The 17842-nt window shown below is 42.1% G+C and overlaps 1 long non-coding RNA gene across 1 annotated transcript in view; it reads right to left on the bottom strand.

Moving 5' to 3' along the window:
* LOC309543696 overlaps positions 1-17842 on the bottom strand; it is a 188501-nt gene that overhangs the window by 32606 nt on the left and 138053 nt on the right. The window lies entirely within an intron of this gene.

The raw sequence follows: 17842 nt of genomic DNA, 5'->3' as shown, positions 1-17842 counted from the left end.
CCACAACACATTCCACAGCACATTCCACAACATGGGCAGTCGGCTTCTACATTCCATAGCACATTCCACAGCACGGGCAGTCTGCTTCTACATTCCACAGCACATTCCACAACAGGGGCAGTCGGCTTCTACATTCCATAGCACATTCCACAGAACATTCCACAACACCAGCAGTCGGCTTCTACATTCCATAGCACATTCCACAGCACGGGCAGTCGGCTTCTACATTCCACAGCACATTCCACAGCATGGGCAGTCGGCTTCTACATTCCACAGCACATTCCTCAGCATGGGCAGTGGCTTCTACATTCCATAGCACATACCACAGCACGGGAAAGAAGCAGTCGGCCTGAGACCCCCCAGTGCACCCCCCCGCTGGTACGTCCCTGAGAGCGGGACAGTAAATGCACGATTTCTCAGTTTCAGCGGATCAATCCGCCGCAGAGTTCCCAGCCTGTCACGGTCTATTCATATTGAAGAGACCAGTGATCAGGCTTCAGCTGTGCGCTGCGGCTGATTAATCCGCCTAAACCCGAAACAGAGAAAATAGTCCACTTACTGTCCCTGCTCCCACAGAATACAGGGGGCCCAGAGACAAAAATAAATAGTTGCACAACACTTTTCCATGACTTTTCCAAAACTTAGTAAGTTTAGTCATTTTCCAGGACTTTTCCAGGCCTGGAAAGTGTCATGTCAAAATCCCATGACTTTTCCAGGATTTTCATGACCGCACGAACCCCGATTAAACCTGGGGATGGGCTCCCATACAATACACCCAGAAGAAAAAGAAGGGTCTCGATAGTGAAGTACGTAAATACAAATAGATTTATTGAAAACGGGTGCACAATTATGATGCAATATCAGGGCATAAAGATCATCTCCAGGTCAGGAACGCCTTCCGCGTTCCATCTGCGTTCCATCGGGAGCCGGAAATGACGTATCAGCGCAGTCACAGGTCCTACGTCCCGGAGGTGTATATTGCTACCAAGTGTTACTTACCATCTATACTTGGATATCCATTGGCACTTACCACATTATGGACTCATTGATTCCATGCACATATATGGACAATTTGCAGTGATTTTGCACAATATTTTGAATTAATCCTAGTTTTATTTATATGAATTCATTATACATAATATTGCTTTTGCAGGTTATATTTGTTTATATTGACCAAATTTTTGTGCACAATGGTGTTTTAGTTGAGCGCAATCTTTCATTTAGCAATAACTTAATTTTTTCACATTTCATGGACCACGTGTGGATTGCTGCTTTTAATTTAGGGTTCCCTACACTATATATAATATTTTTTTTTCTATAATTTATCAATTTTTCAATTTTTAAATTCACTATTTATTTCACTTAATTTCCTTTGCGTGGGTAGTTGGTTCATTACCACATTTTCATTTTTTTTAAATGTGGACCAAAGCTGTGGCCAATCCTTCTCGGATTTGGTACTTCTTAGATTGTTCTCCCACTTGAAGACATAACAATGGGCTATACTGTATGGGTGGACAGATGATTAAGTTGGAAATACAGCAAATAATGGTAATTTGGTTAGGTGACAGTGCTGTGCCATAATAGATATTTTCAAAGATGAAAATTTGTTGGATGTCCACTAATAGAATGTGCTCGGCGATTCCAAGCCTGGGGGAAAGCATGGATTTCCCAGAAGCGGTAGTAAGGGTAAATGTGGCAAAGTAAGTTTGCTAAAATATTTAGTAGAGTGCCAGATGGTCAAAGTATGGCGCATCAGGGGGCTCATGATTCTGGGTCTTGATTTGGGTGGGAGTCAAGGGAGCGCCTCAGGTGTCTACCTGTGAACAGCTGTAGGATTCAAGGATCACCCATGAGGGAGTAGTATCAAATGTGAAAAAGGAAATTACAGTGATTGTGTAATTTCGGCCACTTTGAGTAAACTTGGAAACTAGGGACTCCAAGTCTCCTCCAGAGCATTTGCGTATAAATATTGTGTGCATTGGCTTTTTTATTAAATAAACAGTGTTACACTATGAGAGGCTCTTCCTTTTTCTTTCCTATGGACAGGTTTTGCATCTCTACTTCATTACATGAGCAAATAAGGTCATGCTAGTGTCAATAGGGTGCCGATGGGAGACCTACCAGTGGATTATGCTCATCTTGGTGCTATTTGACTCTCTAGTACATTCAAGGAGTCAACTTTATCTGGTGAATGCAGTGTGAGGATTTTGGTATACTGGGGTGGAAGACACTTGTATTGATGCTAACACCTGATGTGGCACTTATTGTCATTTTTTTTTATTATAGTGGCACTGGACACTATCACTATTTGGACTTTTATATAAGTGGGACTTATACATTTTATGTCTTATGACAACATCTAACCTTTTTGTAAACACCATTTGAGTGGATTTTGAGTGTTTTAGTAGAGTAACAACTAAGCGCGGCTCAGTGTTTTTTGAGTATTGTGTGCTTGGTGATTCTAGAGAACCAGAGGGAATGTCAATGAAATCGAAGCACAATCGCTTCCCCATAATGACCCTCAGAAGATAAGGGTTCCAACAGAAGTGCTTAATGCTCTTCTGCCTCTAGGAAAACGTGCACTCCACCATCACAGCATTCCTTAACTATATTGGCTTACCTGTAGCTTGATTGTTGGACAGTTCTCTAACGTTTACTAACTTGAAAAAACACTTTAAAGAAGAATGTATATTAACACATAGTATACATAATAAACACATATTGCTGTTTATCCTGAAGCAGAAAGTAGTTGCATAATACACACATATTGTACAGAATACAATATGAGTGTCAGCAAACTTCTGATTTTCACAAGAATCTCTGCAGATTTATTCAGTGTTTGCATTATATAGGTAGCAATAGATAGGCGAACTTGTTGCTCATTTTCGAAGGACCAGTCTGCCACGTTTTGTGTGATACTTATCCAACACTGTCAGTAAAACATGCTGGGTTTTCATTATTCTTCATAGGGATGTAAAGAACTAGATACACAAACAATTTTCTCTATACAATAATAAGAACCTGTGACTGCTTGGGAGAGTTGGTTACTGACTACTAGAGTCCTGAAATTGTCTCATAGAAAGCAAAGCTCTAAAATGGAAGCAGTATTTGTCTTTTTTCAAGTTCAACTTCATCTTTAGGGTCTGGTACCGATTTAAGGGGCACAAAAAAATTGTGAGCCCCCCCCCTATAAATCCATGGTAGGACCATGTACCATTGGGTGAGTACCTTCATAGCAGATTTTGTAGATATCATACTGATAGTACAAGAGGTAAATGTGGACCAAATTTGTGGCCAATCCTCCTCGGATTTGGTACTTCTAAGATGGTTCTCCCACTTGAAGACATAAGAATGGGCTATATGGGTGGACAGGTGATTAAGTTGGAAATACTGTAGATAATGGTAATTTGGTTAGGTGTGTCATAACAGATATTTTCAAAGATCAAAATGTGTTGAATGTCAACCAATGGAATGTTCTTGGTGATTCCAAGCCTGGGGGGAAGCATGGGTTTCCTAGAAGTGGTAGTAAGGGTAAATGTGGCAAAATAAGTTTGCTAAAATATTTATTAGAGTGCCAGATGGTTAATGTATGGTGCATTGCTTTAGGGTCTGGTGCAGGTTTAAGGGGGACTCTGGGCAAAAAAAAAAAAAAAAAAAAAAAAAAATTTGTGAGCCCCCTCCATATAAATCCATCCAAGAGCCTGAATCTGAGCATGCAGCCTGGCTGGCCAGGAAAGGGAGGGTCAGGTTTGTGGCCTCCTTCTTTACCTGAACCATATGCCCTCAATGTGGGGGTGCCCTGCCATGTCCCCATTGATCCCGTGGCAATGAGGACAATAGGGACCTCATCCCCACAACCTTGGCTGCTGGTTGTGGGGGTATGCAGTCAGGGGGCTTATCAGAATCTGGTATCCCCCTTTAAAAATAAGGAGGCCCCCAGATACCCCCTATGTAAAGGAGTATAAGGCACATAGTACACCTAGTCCTTCATGAAAAAAAAAAAACTAGAAATAAAGACACCCTAATGTTTGACAAGTTCTTTAATAGAAAAAAATAGAAATCACCACATAATGTTCCTCATTGTAATTCCATCGTCATGCTGACTTGTCAAAAAAAGAAAACAGGCAGACAAGTGATCCTGATGGTGCCACTAGTCAAATGACAGTGTCCTGAGCTGTCATCATATTCATAAGGGAAGGGGTGGGGATAGTGGTAGCATCATTGAACAAATATGGACATGGCCATTTTGGTCAATGTCAGTGATGTCACTGCTATCCCACCCTTTTGCTTAAAAGAAGAGGGGATTATGTCAATGGCTCTTAGGGATGCTGTGGGTGCAAGCACCCTTAGAAGCTTACAGTGAAAAGTTGTCATATAAGAAGCTGTAGAAATGCCACTTCTAAATCTGTCGATGAACAGGGTGCGGAATGTGCTAAAATTCAGCCCCCTTTGTGTTTGGTTATAAGTTTGGAAAAACAATTTATATTCCTCTATTATGTCTCCTTATGCACAACCTTGATTTATATGTCTAACTGTAAAATCGCTATGTCAATATATGCAATGTGCAATATAGTGCAGACAATAATACTGTGTTTTTAACCAATATAACACTGATGCCGTTTAACAGGAGAAAAGTTGCAGTTCAAGGGAGCAATTTGTCAATTTGTTTTTTACAAAATAAAATTAGCTAGTTCTCTAGAGTCTGCATGTTTCTATAAAATGTCATATTACTTGGCCTGAAAATATCGCTAAGACCTTTCAAAAGAAACCCAAGAGCAAATCTTAATTATACACACCATGTGCAGGATGCCCCTCAGTTTCTAAAAAGAAGATGAAATACAGTTTATTAAGAAGATAGGAGACATTTCTGTATTACTAGAAAACATTATTAAAAAACAAATCCAAATGCAACCACAACATCAAACTACTGCTAAGTTGCAACATTTTACATTTTCATTCTTGGTTTTAAAGTAAGAAAGTTAAGATAGTTAAGGTCCGGTTCACACTTATGCGATGTGGGAAGGCTGTGAATCCGCAGCCTGTACCCGCATCGCACACGCACCCCCGGCAGTTCACACTGCCATATGCGATACGCTGGGGGTGTCAATGTAATCTTAACAACACCCCCAGTTTGATCGCATATCGCAGTGCGATCTTGCAGTTCGCACAGGATCGGATCGCACAAGTGTGAACCGAAGTGCGATCCGATCCTGATGTGGCTGCCAAAAAGGGTCCTGTGCGAGTTTGCTGCGGGTGCGAATTTAGCCATACAAAGTGTATGGCTAAACTCGCACCGCCGATCGCATGTAATGAAGGAGCAGTGCGCTCCGACATTACATGCGAACCCCGCACTCGCACAAGTGTGAACCGGGGCAGAAAGTTAAAGTAGAAGTCCACCCTAACACTAAAATCTCTGCATCTACAGACCTCCTCAATCTAACACTAACCTATCTAGACCTGTAAAGAAGAAATCAGTACACAAACCTTTTTTGAAGCCGATCCGACCCGATCCCATGCTGAGCTGTCAGCCGCTGCTTCACTGTAGAGGCGAGTGCAGAGGACACAACCGACAGCAGAAGACCCATAGTAAGTGCATGGGTGACATCACTCACCATTCCTTTCACAGCCATTGTTGGCTGTCCCCTCTGCAGAGCTCCTGCCGCTGGAGACCGGAACCGATTGGCTTCAAAATGTATATTGATTTCTTCTTTACAGGGCTAGAAAGGTTAGTGTTAGATCGTAGAGGTCTATATTGCAGGGATTTTAGTTTTAGTGTGGACTTACACTCAAAAGTAAGAATACAGGATTGTTAAAGCATTAGAAGTGGTAGTCAAAAGATTGTTCCTATTGCCTTTGGGATTGAACTGTCAATACAGGAATTGATCTACCTTGCTTGAGAATTTCATATGGTCAAAAACATGTAAAGAAATATTTTCAAAATGCATAAGCAAGTTATGCTAGATCAAAAGATTATCGTCATTACTAATGTACATCAGGGTAACAAAAAGAGCCAATGCATAAATGAATGACAATGATAAATTGAAATAATCAGCGCAAGCCCTAATTCAATAATACAAATAATGTGCACAAAGCTGCAAGCAATCAGTGCCAAACACAAAAACACTAAAGATAACTGAATAAATAATATTGCTGCGCTAAGTGAATAAAACAATCGCTGTGTAATAAATTAATAATTGATATAAAGTGACCAAATCTTCTCCAAAATAAAAGGTATAAAATCAATAATGAATCAAAAAGTAAACCGTGATAATGAAAAGTCCCAATACATAGTAAAAATAAAGTGACACAATAATAACTGAATAAAAATAAAGTGACACAATAATAACTGAAATCTTCATCCGTGAGTGTGATCAAAAGTGCTGCATGCTTCACTCCAAGTGATCCATGTGTCAAATGTAAGGTTAGCAGCTCACCTCAGAGACAGACTCCTGAGAGTCAAATACGCTTTGGGTAAATCACAGTCACCTGGTAAGCCCTCCTATCACCGCCTCCAGATACTCTCTCAAGACATATATGGCATCCGGTGAAAAAATAAGGAGATCTAATGCTCTCTGTCTTAATAAAGGCTATTTATTAACATATAAGATGAAATCGTCATGCGCTGTTTGCGCAATGTTACCGCGATTCGGCAGGCGGAAATCGCGTCAACATCGCACAGCGCTTGGGGTGCTATTGCAAATCACGGGCAACGCACAGGCGCCCCGCGATTTGCAATGATTTCTCACATGTGAAAGTAGCCTTATGGGTGGCAATTTCTGGGCACTGATGAGGTGACTGTTGGGTGACCGGTGCAATTGGGGGGACCTTTATGACGGCGGCCCAGAACAATGGTCGCACCGTCCCGCCGTCATTTGACGGTGGGCGGGCGTAAAGTGGTTAAAGACCAAGCCAAGGCCATATTTTGCGATTCGGCACTGCGTTACTTTAACGGACAATTACGCAGTCATGCACTGTTACTGTAATAATGACACTGGCAGGGAAGGGGGGGGGGGTCAACACTGTGGGTGATCAAGGGGTTAAATGTGAGCCGAGGGGAGTGATTCTAACTGTGGGGGGGGGGGGCATTGCTTGTGAAATGATCAAAGAGACCTGTGATGCTATATAGAAGGATCACCAGCACTCTGTGATCATTCCAGGGAGAAGAACAGTCAGCTGTGTTTACAATAGCTAACCGTCCTTCTCTCGCAGCGCGGAGCAATCGCGGGTGTCAGGTGACAATCAGAGCGGCCTGCCCTGTGCACCAGAGTCCCCGCTGCCGAGTGGGGGGGGAGCGTGACCAACATAGGTCTATGTTGTTTCGCGCAGGAGAGCCGCACAGCCGCAGTACGTCGGCGGCAGGTAGTCAGGAACAGTTTAAACTGGCATAGTGGAGCATTTAGTTGTACATTAAGGATTAGAAAGAGGCTTCAGGTGCCTGTGTGACTGTGGGGCATATCTTCCCTATTAGGGAAAAAATAATATGTACATAGCATACTGCTTTCTTTTTGGACCACTTACCGTACTCACAGCAGGCACCCAGAAACCATTAAGGGCCCTAATTAGCAGAAAAAACAGAGGTCATCCAGGTAATGGGGTGCAGATAGTTCTGACTCCTCTGAAATAATTCTCTCTTTTCTGGAAAGTAGTGAGGCAAGGATCAGAATGAGGTCTCTGGATTCTGCACCTTATAAAAGAAGTCAATACTAGCATCTCCCATATTTCAAGCCTCACGGGTTCCCATTAACCTAAACCTATTCCCAAATTAAACACTTTACTTACCCTAACTGCCAACAATTAAAATTGTACTGTTAAAAAGGTTTAGTGCACAAAATGTCACAAAGTGAGGATGCTTAAAAAAAATAATTAGAGTAAAGATTTATTACATCTATTAACAACCGTTAGGGTGCACAAAATGAAAAAAAAAAAAAAACCTAAATCATCCTTTCACTTTAAAACAACAGTAATTCCACCAGGTAAGCTTGCACATAGTTAAAGTAGAGCTACAGGCCAAACCTTTTTTTACCCTTTTTGGATAGAGTAAGGAAGGGTTTTAAAACTAGTGATTGACCGATATAGTTTTTTCATTGCAGGTACCGATACCAATATTTTGGTCATCATGTATCGGTATCAGACGATATTTTCGAACATTTAAGAAAAAATGTTTTTTTTTTACTTTACAGGTACTCTTGTGGAGGGATCCGGGGGTCTAAAAGACCCCAAACCCCTCCTCTGCACTTAAAAGCATTCAAAACGCCACGTTTGGCTGTTTTGAATGCTGTCTTTTTTTAAATCTGGAGCCAGTACCCGGAAGTGATGTCATGACATCACTTCCGGGTTTTTGCATGGAGACCCCATCAGAGCCGAATTCGGCTTTGATGGGGTCCTCGGTGGCTGTTCAGGCTGGTTGCCCAGGTCTCACGGTGGGACGGGAGACCCGGGCGAGCCGTGGAAGGCGGCTGGAGGGGGGGGGGGGGGGAACATCCCCTCCCGCTCCTTGCAATAACAGCCAAGCGGCTTCTCAGCCGCATCGGTTGTCATTACAAGACAGCCGACCGTCAGCTATGGACGCCGGTACCGGGCTGATTAATATGTAAGGAATATACTAAAGTATATGCCCTGCGCCTGGTGTGTTAGAATAAATATGTGGATAAATCAATACATAGTATAAATAAATGAAATAAATAAATAGATATGCGTTTGAAGCAGCTGCTATAGAAAATATGTAAACAGGATGTAAGAAAGTAGTCTATTCTAGGCTACCTATAGCGCTTGCTAAAATTAATATCTTAATAAGTTGAGAAAATTATATAAGTTGAGAAATTTGTATAAATAGGTCAATATTACATAAATACTCCTCTATTAATATAAAATATATATAAATGGTGATATGCATGAATAATGATTCATAAATAGAAGTCCATAACAAGTGACTGTAGTGAAGATTTCAAATAAAAAGTTCAAATAAATAGTAAGTCTCTTGTGCAAATGATGCTTATTCACAAAAATAAGTGCAGGTGCTCAACGTGAAGATTTTCTGTTCGCTCTGTGATATCAATGCAGCTTTTGTTCCTTTTCCACTGTGATAAATGGTAAGAGTGAATCACTTACCAAAATATGTGGGTCATGTATGCCTTATGGCATCAAGACCAGCCAGGCATAGATAGCCTCCAGGCTATAATAAGGGTCTCCTCGTGGCTCACTTCAGGTAGATAGGATGGCGGGCCCCCCCTCTCTCTCCTCTCATCTCAGGTCAAATAGGAAGGAAGACAAAAATGCTCCAGATAGTGTAGTATTTTTAAAATACAAATTTATTCCCAAGTCATGGGTAAAAAGCATACTGGCAATAGTACAAGGTATATAGCCAAATATAAAAAGGTTTTCCCAAATAAAAAGGCCACTAACGGCCGCTGGTGATCATGTGTGTCAGCGCAAACTGTATGCAGGGTGGCGAGCGGGAGAACTTCCAGCTTGCGCTCCACCTGCATCACACGTCACGTACGCTGTGCATTCCAAATCTTACGCGTTTCGTCACATCCAGTGACGTCTTCGGAGATAGGAATGCACAGTGTCTCGTTCTCTTAAATACAGTTGGTACCGCCCTTCACTCCGCCTAGTTATCTTTACTCCGGAAGCGTGTAGGAGTATCGAGAGTGTCCCCATTGATTAAATTGTGGGCTGAATAAATTTCGGAGTAAAGATAACTAGGCGGAGTGAAGGGTGGTACCAACTTTATTTAAGAGAACGAGACACTGTGCATGCTGTGGAAGCATTATACCCTACATCAGTCTCAGCTACACTGAAGGATCAAGCCCTATATACTGTAGCAGTGTGCCTATGCAACAGCCTCTTGGATCTCAGGAACCACTAAGGGACTGAGTAAGTTCTATTTCATTTACCACAAGCCTGTGTAGAGAGGACATTATGGCAGCAACACTTTAAGGGTGTCTGATATAATGCCAGGTGATAGAACGATCTGCCTTCCACCCTCAGACTTTCTGAATACAGTAGCTTGCAATGAGAAAGCTCTGCATGTAGGGCCTTCTCGCAGGGGCTGGTCTATGGAAACCACCTTGCCATAGTTTGGGGACCTTTGGCTTAAGCCTTGTTCCCACAGGCATTAGCTTGAGTAAGATCAGTATGAGCTGCAAACTTCTTCCCAACTTCTAGCAGCTTTATTGATGCATTTAAAGCACTCCAGTTTAGAGAGGTGATACACCCATCCCAGAGTGCTGACTGTCACATTAAAACATGCTTCTAGTAGAATTGGGGGAGCTTCAGCACTTATTGTTGTGTAGGAAAATGGTGGTTGCTTGCTGAAGCTTGCTAGCAGCTTGTTTAAATTAAATTTTCATTAGGATTTAGGTTTTCCCTGCCCACAGCTTGCTTAACCACTTGTCGACCGCCAGCCGCATATATACTGCGGCAGGCAGGCTCAGCTGCGCGAATCGCCGTACCTGTACAGCAGTTTGTGGGAGAACTCCTGGGGGAAGAGCGCATGTCGCCGCCTCCTTGCATCGGCCCCCACTACGCAGCAGGGATGCCGATCCACGAGGCCGGCGGCTGCGAATGCCGCTGTGCACCCGCGATCGCTCCCCGCTGAGAGAGAACACTGGTCAGCTGTTGTAAACACTGCAGACCGTTCTTCTCTCTGAAATGATCACAGAGCGCCTGTGATCCACCTATATAGGATCACTGGTCTCTGAGTTCATTTCACAAGTCCCTCCCCCATACAGTTAGAAAACACTCCCCTAGGCTCACACTTAACCCTTTGATCACCCCTGGGTTAGCCCCTTCCCTGCTAGTGTCATTAGTACAGTAACAGTGCATATTTTTAGCACTGACTACTGTAGTAATGTCACTGGTCCCCCCAAAAGGGTAAAAAATGTCAGTTAGGGGTCCGATCAGTCCGCCGCAATGTGGCAGTCCCGCTAAAAATCGCCGCCATTACTAGTAAAAAAAAAAAAAGAATGACATAAATCTTTCCCCTAGTTTGTAGACTCGATAACTTTTGCGCAAACTAATCAAAATGCACTTATTGGGATTTTTTTTTACCAAAAATATGTAGCAGAATACAAATTGGCCTAAAATGATGAAAAAAATGTATTTTTACATTTTTTTTTGGGGGGGGGGAATGTTATATAGCAGAAAATGAAAAATATTGTTTTTTTTTTTCCAGAATTATCGCTCTTTTTTTGTTTATAGCGCAAAAAAAAAAAAAAAAAGGTGATCAAATACCACCAAAAGAAATCTCTATTTGTGGGAAAAATAGGACATTGATTTTATTAAGGTACACGACTGCGCAATTGTCCGGTAAAGTAACGCAGTGGTGAATTACAGAAAATGGCCTGGTCATTAAGGGGGAAATCCTTTCCAATCCAAAAGTGATTAAAGCCTTACCAATGCATAATAAAAGCCTGCTAAACAGTCTGCTGTGCTGTCTGGCAGAGGTTTATGAACCCCAACTGTTAAAAAACATTTAGGAGAAGTAATGAGAACATTTGATACTTGATAGTTACTTTCTATATATCTCTATATTGAAACTACCAACATCGAGGCGCTAAGAGGATGTGAAGCCAAGAAAGGTCACTAACCCAGCTGCTCAGACTATTCCACATGAAGTTGTGGAATGACAATCCAAAAGAAACACACAACTCAGAGCGCTATATGAAAAATGACCACAAGATGGTGCTATACTGTATCGCTATGACAGTTCTCTGTGGTAAGATCTCATAAATAAATCATATGTTCAAATAATTCAAAAATAAATAAAATGTTAATTTCAAATTCAAAGACAACATCATAAGCCTTGTAGGGTAAAATAATTTACAATGGTAAACTTGCGTAAGCCTGTATGATGTGTGAAGAGCATAAGATGTTGCATACCAGCCCATGGAAGTGGAGGAAACCCAGGAGGACTGTTGTCTGATTCAATCGATGATATGCCCAGGGGAACTTAAGGGGGGCTCCAGGGGGGGTTCTCACCAACGGATGGATAAGGGGAGCAGTGGCCTACAAAGCGCTGGAGATGTCACAGCGGGCTTGAAGCGACCAATTAGGAACTGCTGGAGAGTTGGGAGGATGCCACACCCACTGGACCAAAACAAGGCTTGGATGGCATGCTACCAGGTTACCCTCATAGGTGGGGTTTCCTCCACCTCCATGGGCTGGTATGCAACTTCTTATGGTCTTCCCGCATCATACAGGCTTAAAACAAGCTTACCGTTTTAAATGATTTTACCCTACAAGGCTTATGATGCCGTCTTAGAATTCTAATAAACATTTAATTTAATTTAATCTTGGATTATTTGAACATATGATTGATATGTGAGATCTTACCACAGACAACTGTCATATCGAGACATTACAGCACCATCTTGTGGTCATTTTCCATATAGCGCTCTGGTTTGTGTTTCTTTTAGATATCTCTATATTGCCCAACTATAAGAGAGAATGATGAATGACTACAATGGCATCATTTGAGAAAAAATATCCACGTGTGGCTGTCTTCCAGCTTGCTATACACATACTGACTGGGCAGAAATGTAAATACTGTGGCAGGTGAACCCATTCATGTTTTTGTATTTTACAAGTGTATTTAGCTGGTTGAGAAAAAACTTAAACTACTGCGCTCAGTAATTAAATGGAATAGAAATCAACACATCCAATAAAAAATGTTGAAAAAAAAAACAAAAAATATACAGGTGAAAAATAAATGTGCAACCCCTCAAAGGTAAAGGGTGAGGACATGCATTATAATAAAATATAATATAAGGGGAATAATTCCAAAAATAATTAAATGTGACACGGGAATCTTCACTGAAGTGTTCCATATATTATATATATCCTTTCTTAAAGGTCAGCAGGTTCAGACATCCCATGTAGCACAACGTGACCCAAACAATGCAGTGTGATGGCTCCTTACCGACTTCCCAGCGAAAATTAGATTATAAGTCTACATCAAATCACTGGAAAAAGGTCCACGAGCCACAGTGTCGTCCCAACACTCAATGTGACACCACGTGTTAACAAAATAAACGTGCCTCTTACCAAATAACCATAAAGGAAAGCTTGGAATAAAGGGACCACAGTGGGACCGCAGAGATGGATGAAGGTGGGTTAAGCTGTTACTATCCACACAGGCGGCCTCGCAGGGGCTCTCTCATATAAACAGAGGCTGCTCCCATACAGTAAACCTCATAGGCACTGGATAATAGACTACAGCACTGTGCCATTAACAGCTAAACCCACCTTCACCATCTCTGCGGTCCCACTGTGGTCCCTTTATGGGAATCATTATTCCAAGCTTTTGTTTATAAATAGATATATACATATATAAAACTCCAAAGTGACACTGTGTGCAAAACTGCAAATGAACTATATCAGTCCTTCATGCATATATCATGAATAATCACAAGTGAGTCAATAATGTTCAATTGATTAAAAAGTGTTCTCATGCTTGATAGGTGACAATAGACAATATTTGGTGTAAACTTCTGTGGGATAATCCAAAAAGTGCTCTTTGTGCTTAAAGAGGTTGTAAACCCATACAACTTTCTTTTTTTTTTTTGCAACCTGAAAGAGAAACACATAATGAGCTAGTATGCACAGCATACTAGCTCATTATGAAATACTTACCTTAGAACGAGCCCCCGCCGTGCTGCCCGCTTACCTGTATGACGGGCGACATGTCCAGTCGCCCGTCTTCCGGGATCGCGGCATCCGGCCATCTGATTGGCCGGATGCCGCGGTGACGTCACTCCCACGCACGTGCGCGGGAGCCGACAGTCACGGCACGGGGCTCTGAAGAAACGGCACCAGCGGCCGTTCCTTCAGAGCGCATGCGCCAGTGATGTCACTGGATGCATGTAAGGTAAATATCTCCTAAATGGTACATGTTTAGGAGATATTTATAGTACCTATAGGTAAGCCTTAATATAGGCTTACCTATAGGTAAAAGTGTCAGAGGAGACTTTACTTCCTCTTTAATAAAGTGACCATGAACAACACTTGATATAAGCTCCAGTGGGATTAGTGCATCTATGTTGCCTCCACCGCAATCACAGCCCACTTACCAGATGACCCCTTGGTACCAGATGACCCCGTGGTACCAGATGACATATTGAAGTATGTACTGTGACATAAAACAGAGCATGATCCCCTCCTATCGGAGACTGGGCCGCAGGGCAGTATTCCAACATGATAATGACCCCAAACACACCTCCAAGATGACCACTGCCTTGCTAAAGAAGCTGAGGGTAAAAGTGATGGACTGGCCAAGCATTTCTCCAGACCTAAACCCTATTGAGCATCTGTGGTGCATCCTCAACTCGAAGGTGGAGGAGCACAAGGTCTCTAACATCCACCACCTCCGTGATGTCGTCATAGAGGAGTGGAAAAGGACTCCAGTGGCAACCTGTGAAGTTCTAGTGAACTCCTTGCCCAAAAGGCAGTGCTTGAAAATAATGGTGGTCACACAAAATATTGACACTTTGGGCCCAATTTGGATATTTTGACTTAGGGGTGTACTCCCTTTTGTTGCCAGCGGTTTAGACATTAATGGCTGTGTGTTGAGTTATTTTGAGGGGACAGCAAATTTACACTGTTATACAAGCTGTACACTCACTACTTTACATTGTAGCAAAGTGTCATTTCTTCAGTGTTGTCACATAAAAAGATATAATAAAATATAAAAACAAATGTGAGGGGTGTACTCACTTTTGTGAGATATTTAATATACACACACACACAGGGCAAAAACAAAAAAACAGAAAATTGAATTCGAATGACGTGTGATGACGAAACCAGGACATGTGTATGTGTATACCTGATACGCATTGGGAAGGACAAAGGACAAAATTGTTCACCAGATCAAGTATGCTATAGATGACGGTTATGATTGGTGATTTATCCTTAACCACTTACGGACCGCCCACTGTGTATTTACGAAGCTACTTTGATGTTAATTACCGGGGTTATGGCAATGTACATGGTAATCTCTGTACATTGCAAGAATTTTAACAAACATTGCTGCAGATTTCTAACGTTTATTGTTCTGAAGAAATCATTGTTTGTTCTTCTGTGCCTCTGTGATGAGTGGGTCAAATGGGAGTGGTTTCATAATTATCTGTCAGCTGTGGCAGCTGCAGGGCTCTAATGAGGAAATCCGCTGGACCTGCATCCCTTTAGACGTGTTCCTATTGGGAGTATCTCACCAAAAATGAAATTTTGTTGCAGGGGATGCCAGAAATCTGACTTGTATCTTATGCATACTTCTGGGAAAATTGGTGAGCCAATCACACAAGCAGGACATTTTTTTTCTAGGGTGTGGTCAGTACACAATCTGTGTACAAAACAGCTTCAGGTAGCCATATTGCATTGCATTTTCAGAAGATTGCAGATTGAAAAGGAAAGGTCATTTTTAATAACATTCAATTACAATATGAATGTGTCACAATTGTATACGCTATATTGTTTTTTCTTTACTTACTATTTTATTCCCCCCACAAAAGTGGAGTTACCCTTTAAGGGAGGGCTCCTTTCTCGACCAGCCCTGCCAAAAGGGGGCTACAAGGGCAAGAAAGGAGTTAAAAAAAAAAATACGTCAAGTTCTTCCACCTCAGATTCGCTCACCCTTGTCTTTATGGACCTTGCTTTGTGCACTGATGCGCAGTCATGTTGGAACAGGAAGGGGCCATCCCCAAACTGTTCCCACAAATTTGGAAGCATGAAATTGTCCAAAATGTCTTGGTATGCTGACGTCTTAAGAGTTCCATTCACTTGAACTAAAAGACCAAACTTAACCCTAAAAAACAACCCCACACCATAATCCCCCCCTCCACCAAATTATTTAGACCAGTGCACAATCAAGGTCCATAAAGGCATGGATGAGAGAGTTTGGGGTGGAGGAACTTGACTGGCGTACACAGAGTCCTGGTCTCAACCTGAAGGGACACCTTTGGGATGAATTAGAGACTGTGAGGCAGGTCTTCTTGTCCAACATCAGTGCCTGACCTCACAAATGCGCTTCTGGAAGAATGGTCAAACATTCCCATAGACACACTCGGACTACTAAACTTTGTGGACAGTCTTCCCAGAAGAGTTGAAACTGTTATAGCTGCAAAGGGTGGGCTAACTCCATATTGAACCCTACTTACTAAGATTGGGATGACATTAAAGTTCATGTGCGTGTAAAGGCAGGCGTCCCAATACTTTGGTGATATAGTGTATGTCAACCATGACTGTCTGACAGGACTGGACTCACCTTAGCAACACTGTTATTCATATAACCTCTACCCTGGTCTTCTATCATTTTCTTTGCAAGGTAGACATGAATACCCTAAGACAGAAGGTAGAGTGTTAGAGTTACAGTACTGTGCAAAAGTTATAGGCAAGTGTGATGAAATGCTGTAGTAAGTAAGAACGCTTTAAAAAAATATACAGTATATTTTCAAATGTTTCTTTTTATCAATTTACAAAATTAAAACGTAAGAGAACAGAAGAAAAATCTAAATCAAATCAATATTTGATGTGACTACCTTTTGGTTTCAAACCAGCATTAACCACTTTACCACCGGAGGATTTTGCTGTCTTACGTCCAGGCCACTTTTTGCGATTCGGCACTGTGCGACTTTAACAGACAATTACGCGGTCCTTCGACGCTGTACCCAAATTAAATTTACGTCTTTTTTTCCCCTACAAACAGAGCTTTCTTTTGGTGGTATTTGATCACCTGTGCGATTTTTACTTTTTGCGCTATAAACAAAAAAAAGAGCGTACATTTTGAAAAAATAGCAATATTTTTCACATTTTTTTATATGAAATTCCCCCCCAAAAAAATGTAAAAATCAAAATTGTTTTAAATTTTTGGCCAATTTGTTTTCTGCTACATATGTTTGGTAAAAAAAAAAAAAAAAAAAAAAAAAAAAAAAAAAATCACAATAAGCGTATTTTGATTGGTTTGCGCAAAAGTTATTGCGTTTACTAACTAAGGGAAAGATTTGTCATTTTTGGTGGGTTTTTTTTAACGGAGTAATGGCGGCGATCTGCGATTTTTTTTGGGGGACTGCGACATTGCGGCGGACAGATCGGACCCTTGACTGACATTTTTGACACTTTTGGGGGTACCAGTGACATTACTACAGTAATCAGTGCTATAAATATGCACTGTTACTGTAAAAATGACTGTCAGGGAAGGGGTTCATTTTATTGGAGAGGGAGGGGTTAATGTATGCCTGGTGCTTACTAACATGTGTGGGGGGAGGTGACTGAGTGACACAAGGACAGATCGCATGTTCAGCTATGCTGAACCCTGCAATCTGTCACTGTCTGTCACTTAGGAGATCCGCCCGCTTTGTTTACACAAGCGGGCGGATATCCAAACTCGATTCCCCGACGATCGGGGAAGAGCAGCGGCGATCGCCGCCGTTCCTCCCCTGGCCCGACTCCCGCTGTGAATGAATACAGCGGGAGAGAGCCTCCGGCGGCACGCGAACGCCGCCCACAAGGGGAGGAGTCCAGCGATGTAGGTCTACGTCGCTGGGCGATAACTAACCACTTTGCCGCAGTAGAGCTCGAGTGAGCGGTCGGCAAGTGGTTAATTCAATTCATCAAGCTTTTTATAGGAAGCACAAAGAAACCAGCAACGTTAAGGACTGTGGTTGGCCAAGGAAACTCAATACAGCAGATGAAAGACACATCATGCTTACAGTACTTCCCTTCAACATCGGAAGATGTCCAGTAGTGCCATTAGCACAGAACTGGTGAAAACCACCCATCTACTGTCTGGAGGAGTCTGGCCAGAAGTGGTCTTTAACCACTTCTGGACCGGAAGGAATTGCCCCCT

The sequence above is a fragment of the Pelophylax lessonae genome (genome assembly GCF_965119305.1).
Source record: "Pelophylax lessonae genome assembly, contig: HAP1_SCAFFOLD_319, whole genome shotgun sequence".
Classification (NCBI taxonomy): Eukaryota; Metazoa; Chordata; class Amphibia; order Anura; family Ranidae; genus Pelophylax; species Pelophylax lessonae.
The sequence above is the reverse complement of the archived record's forward strand: the minus strand, read 5'-3'. Positions and strand labels throughout refer to the sequence as shown.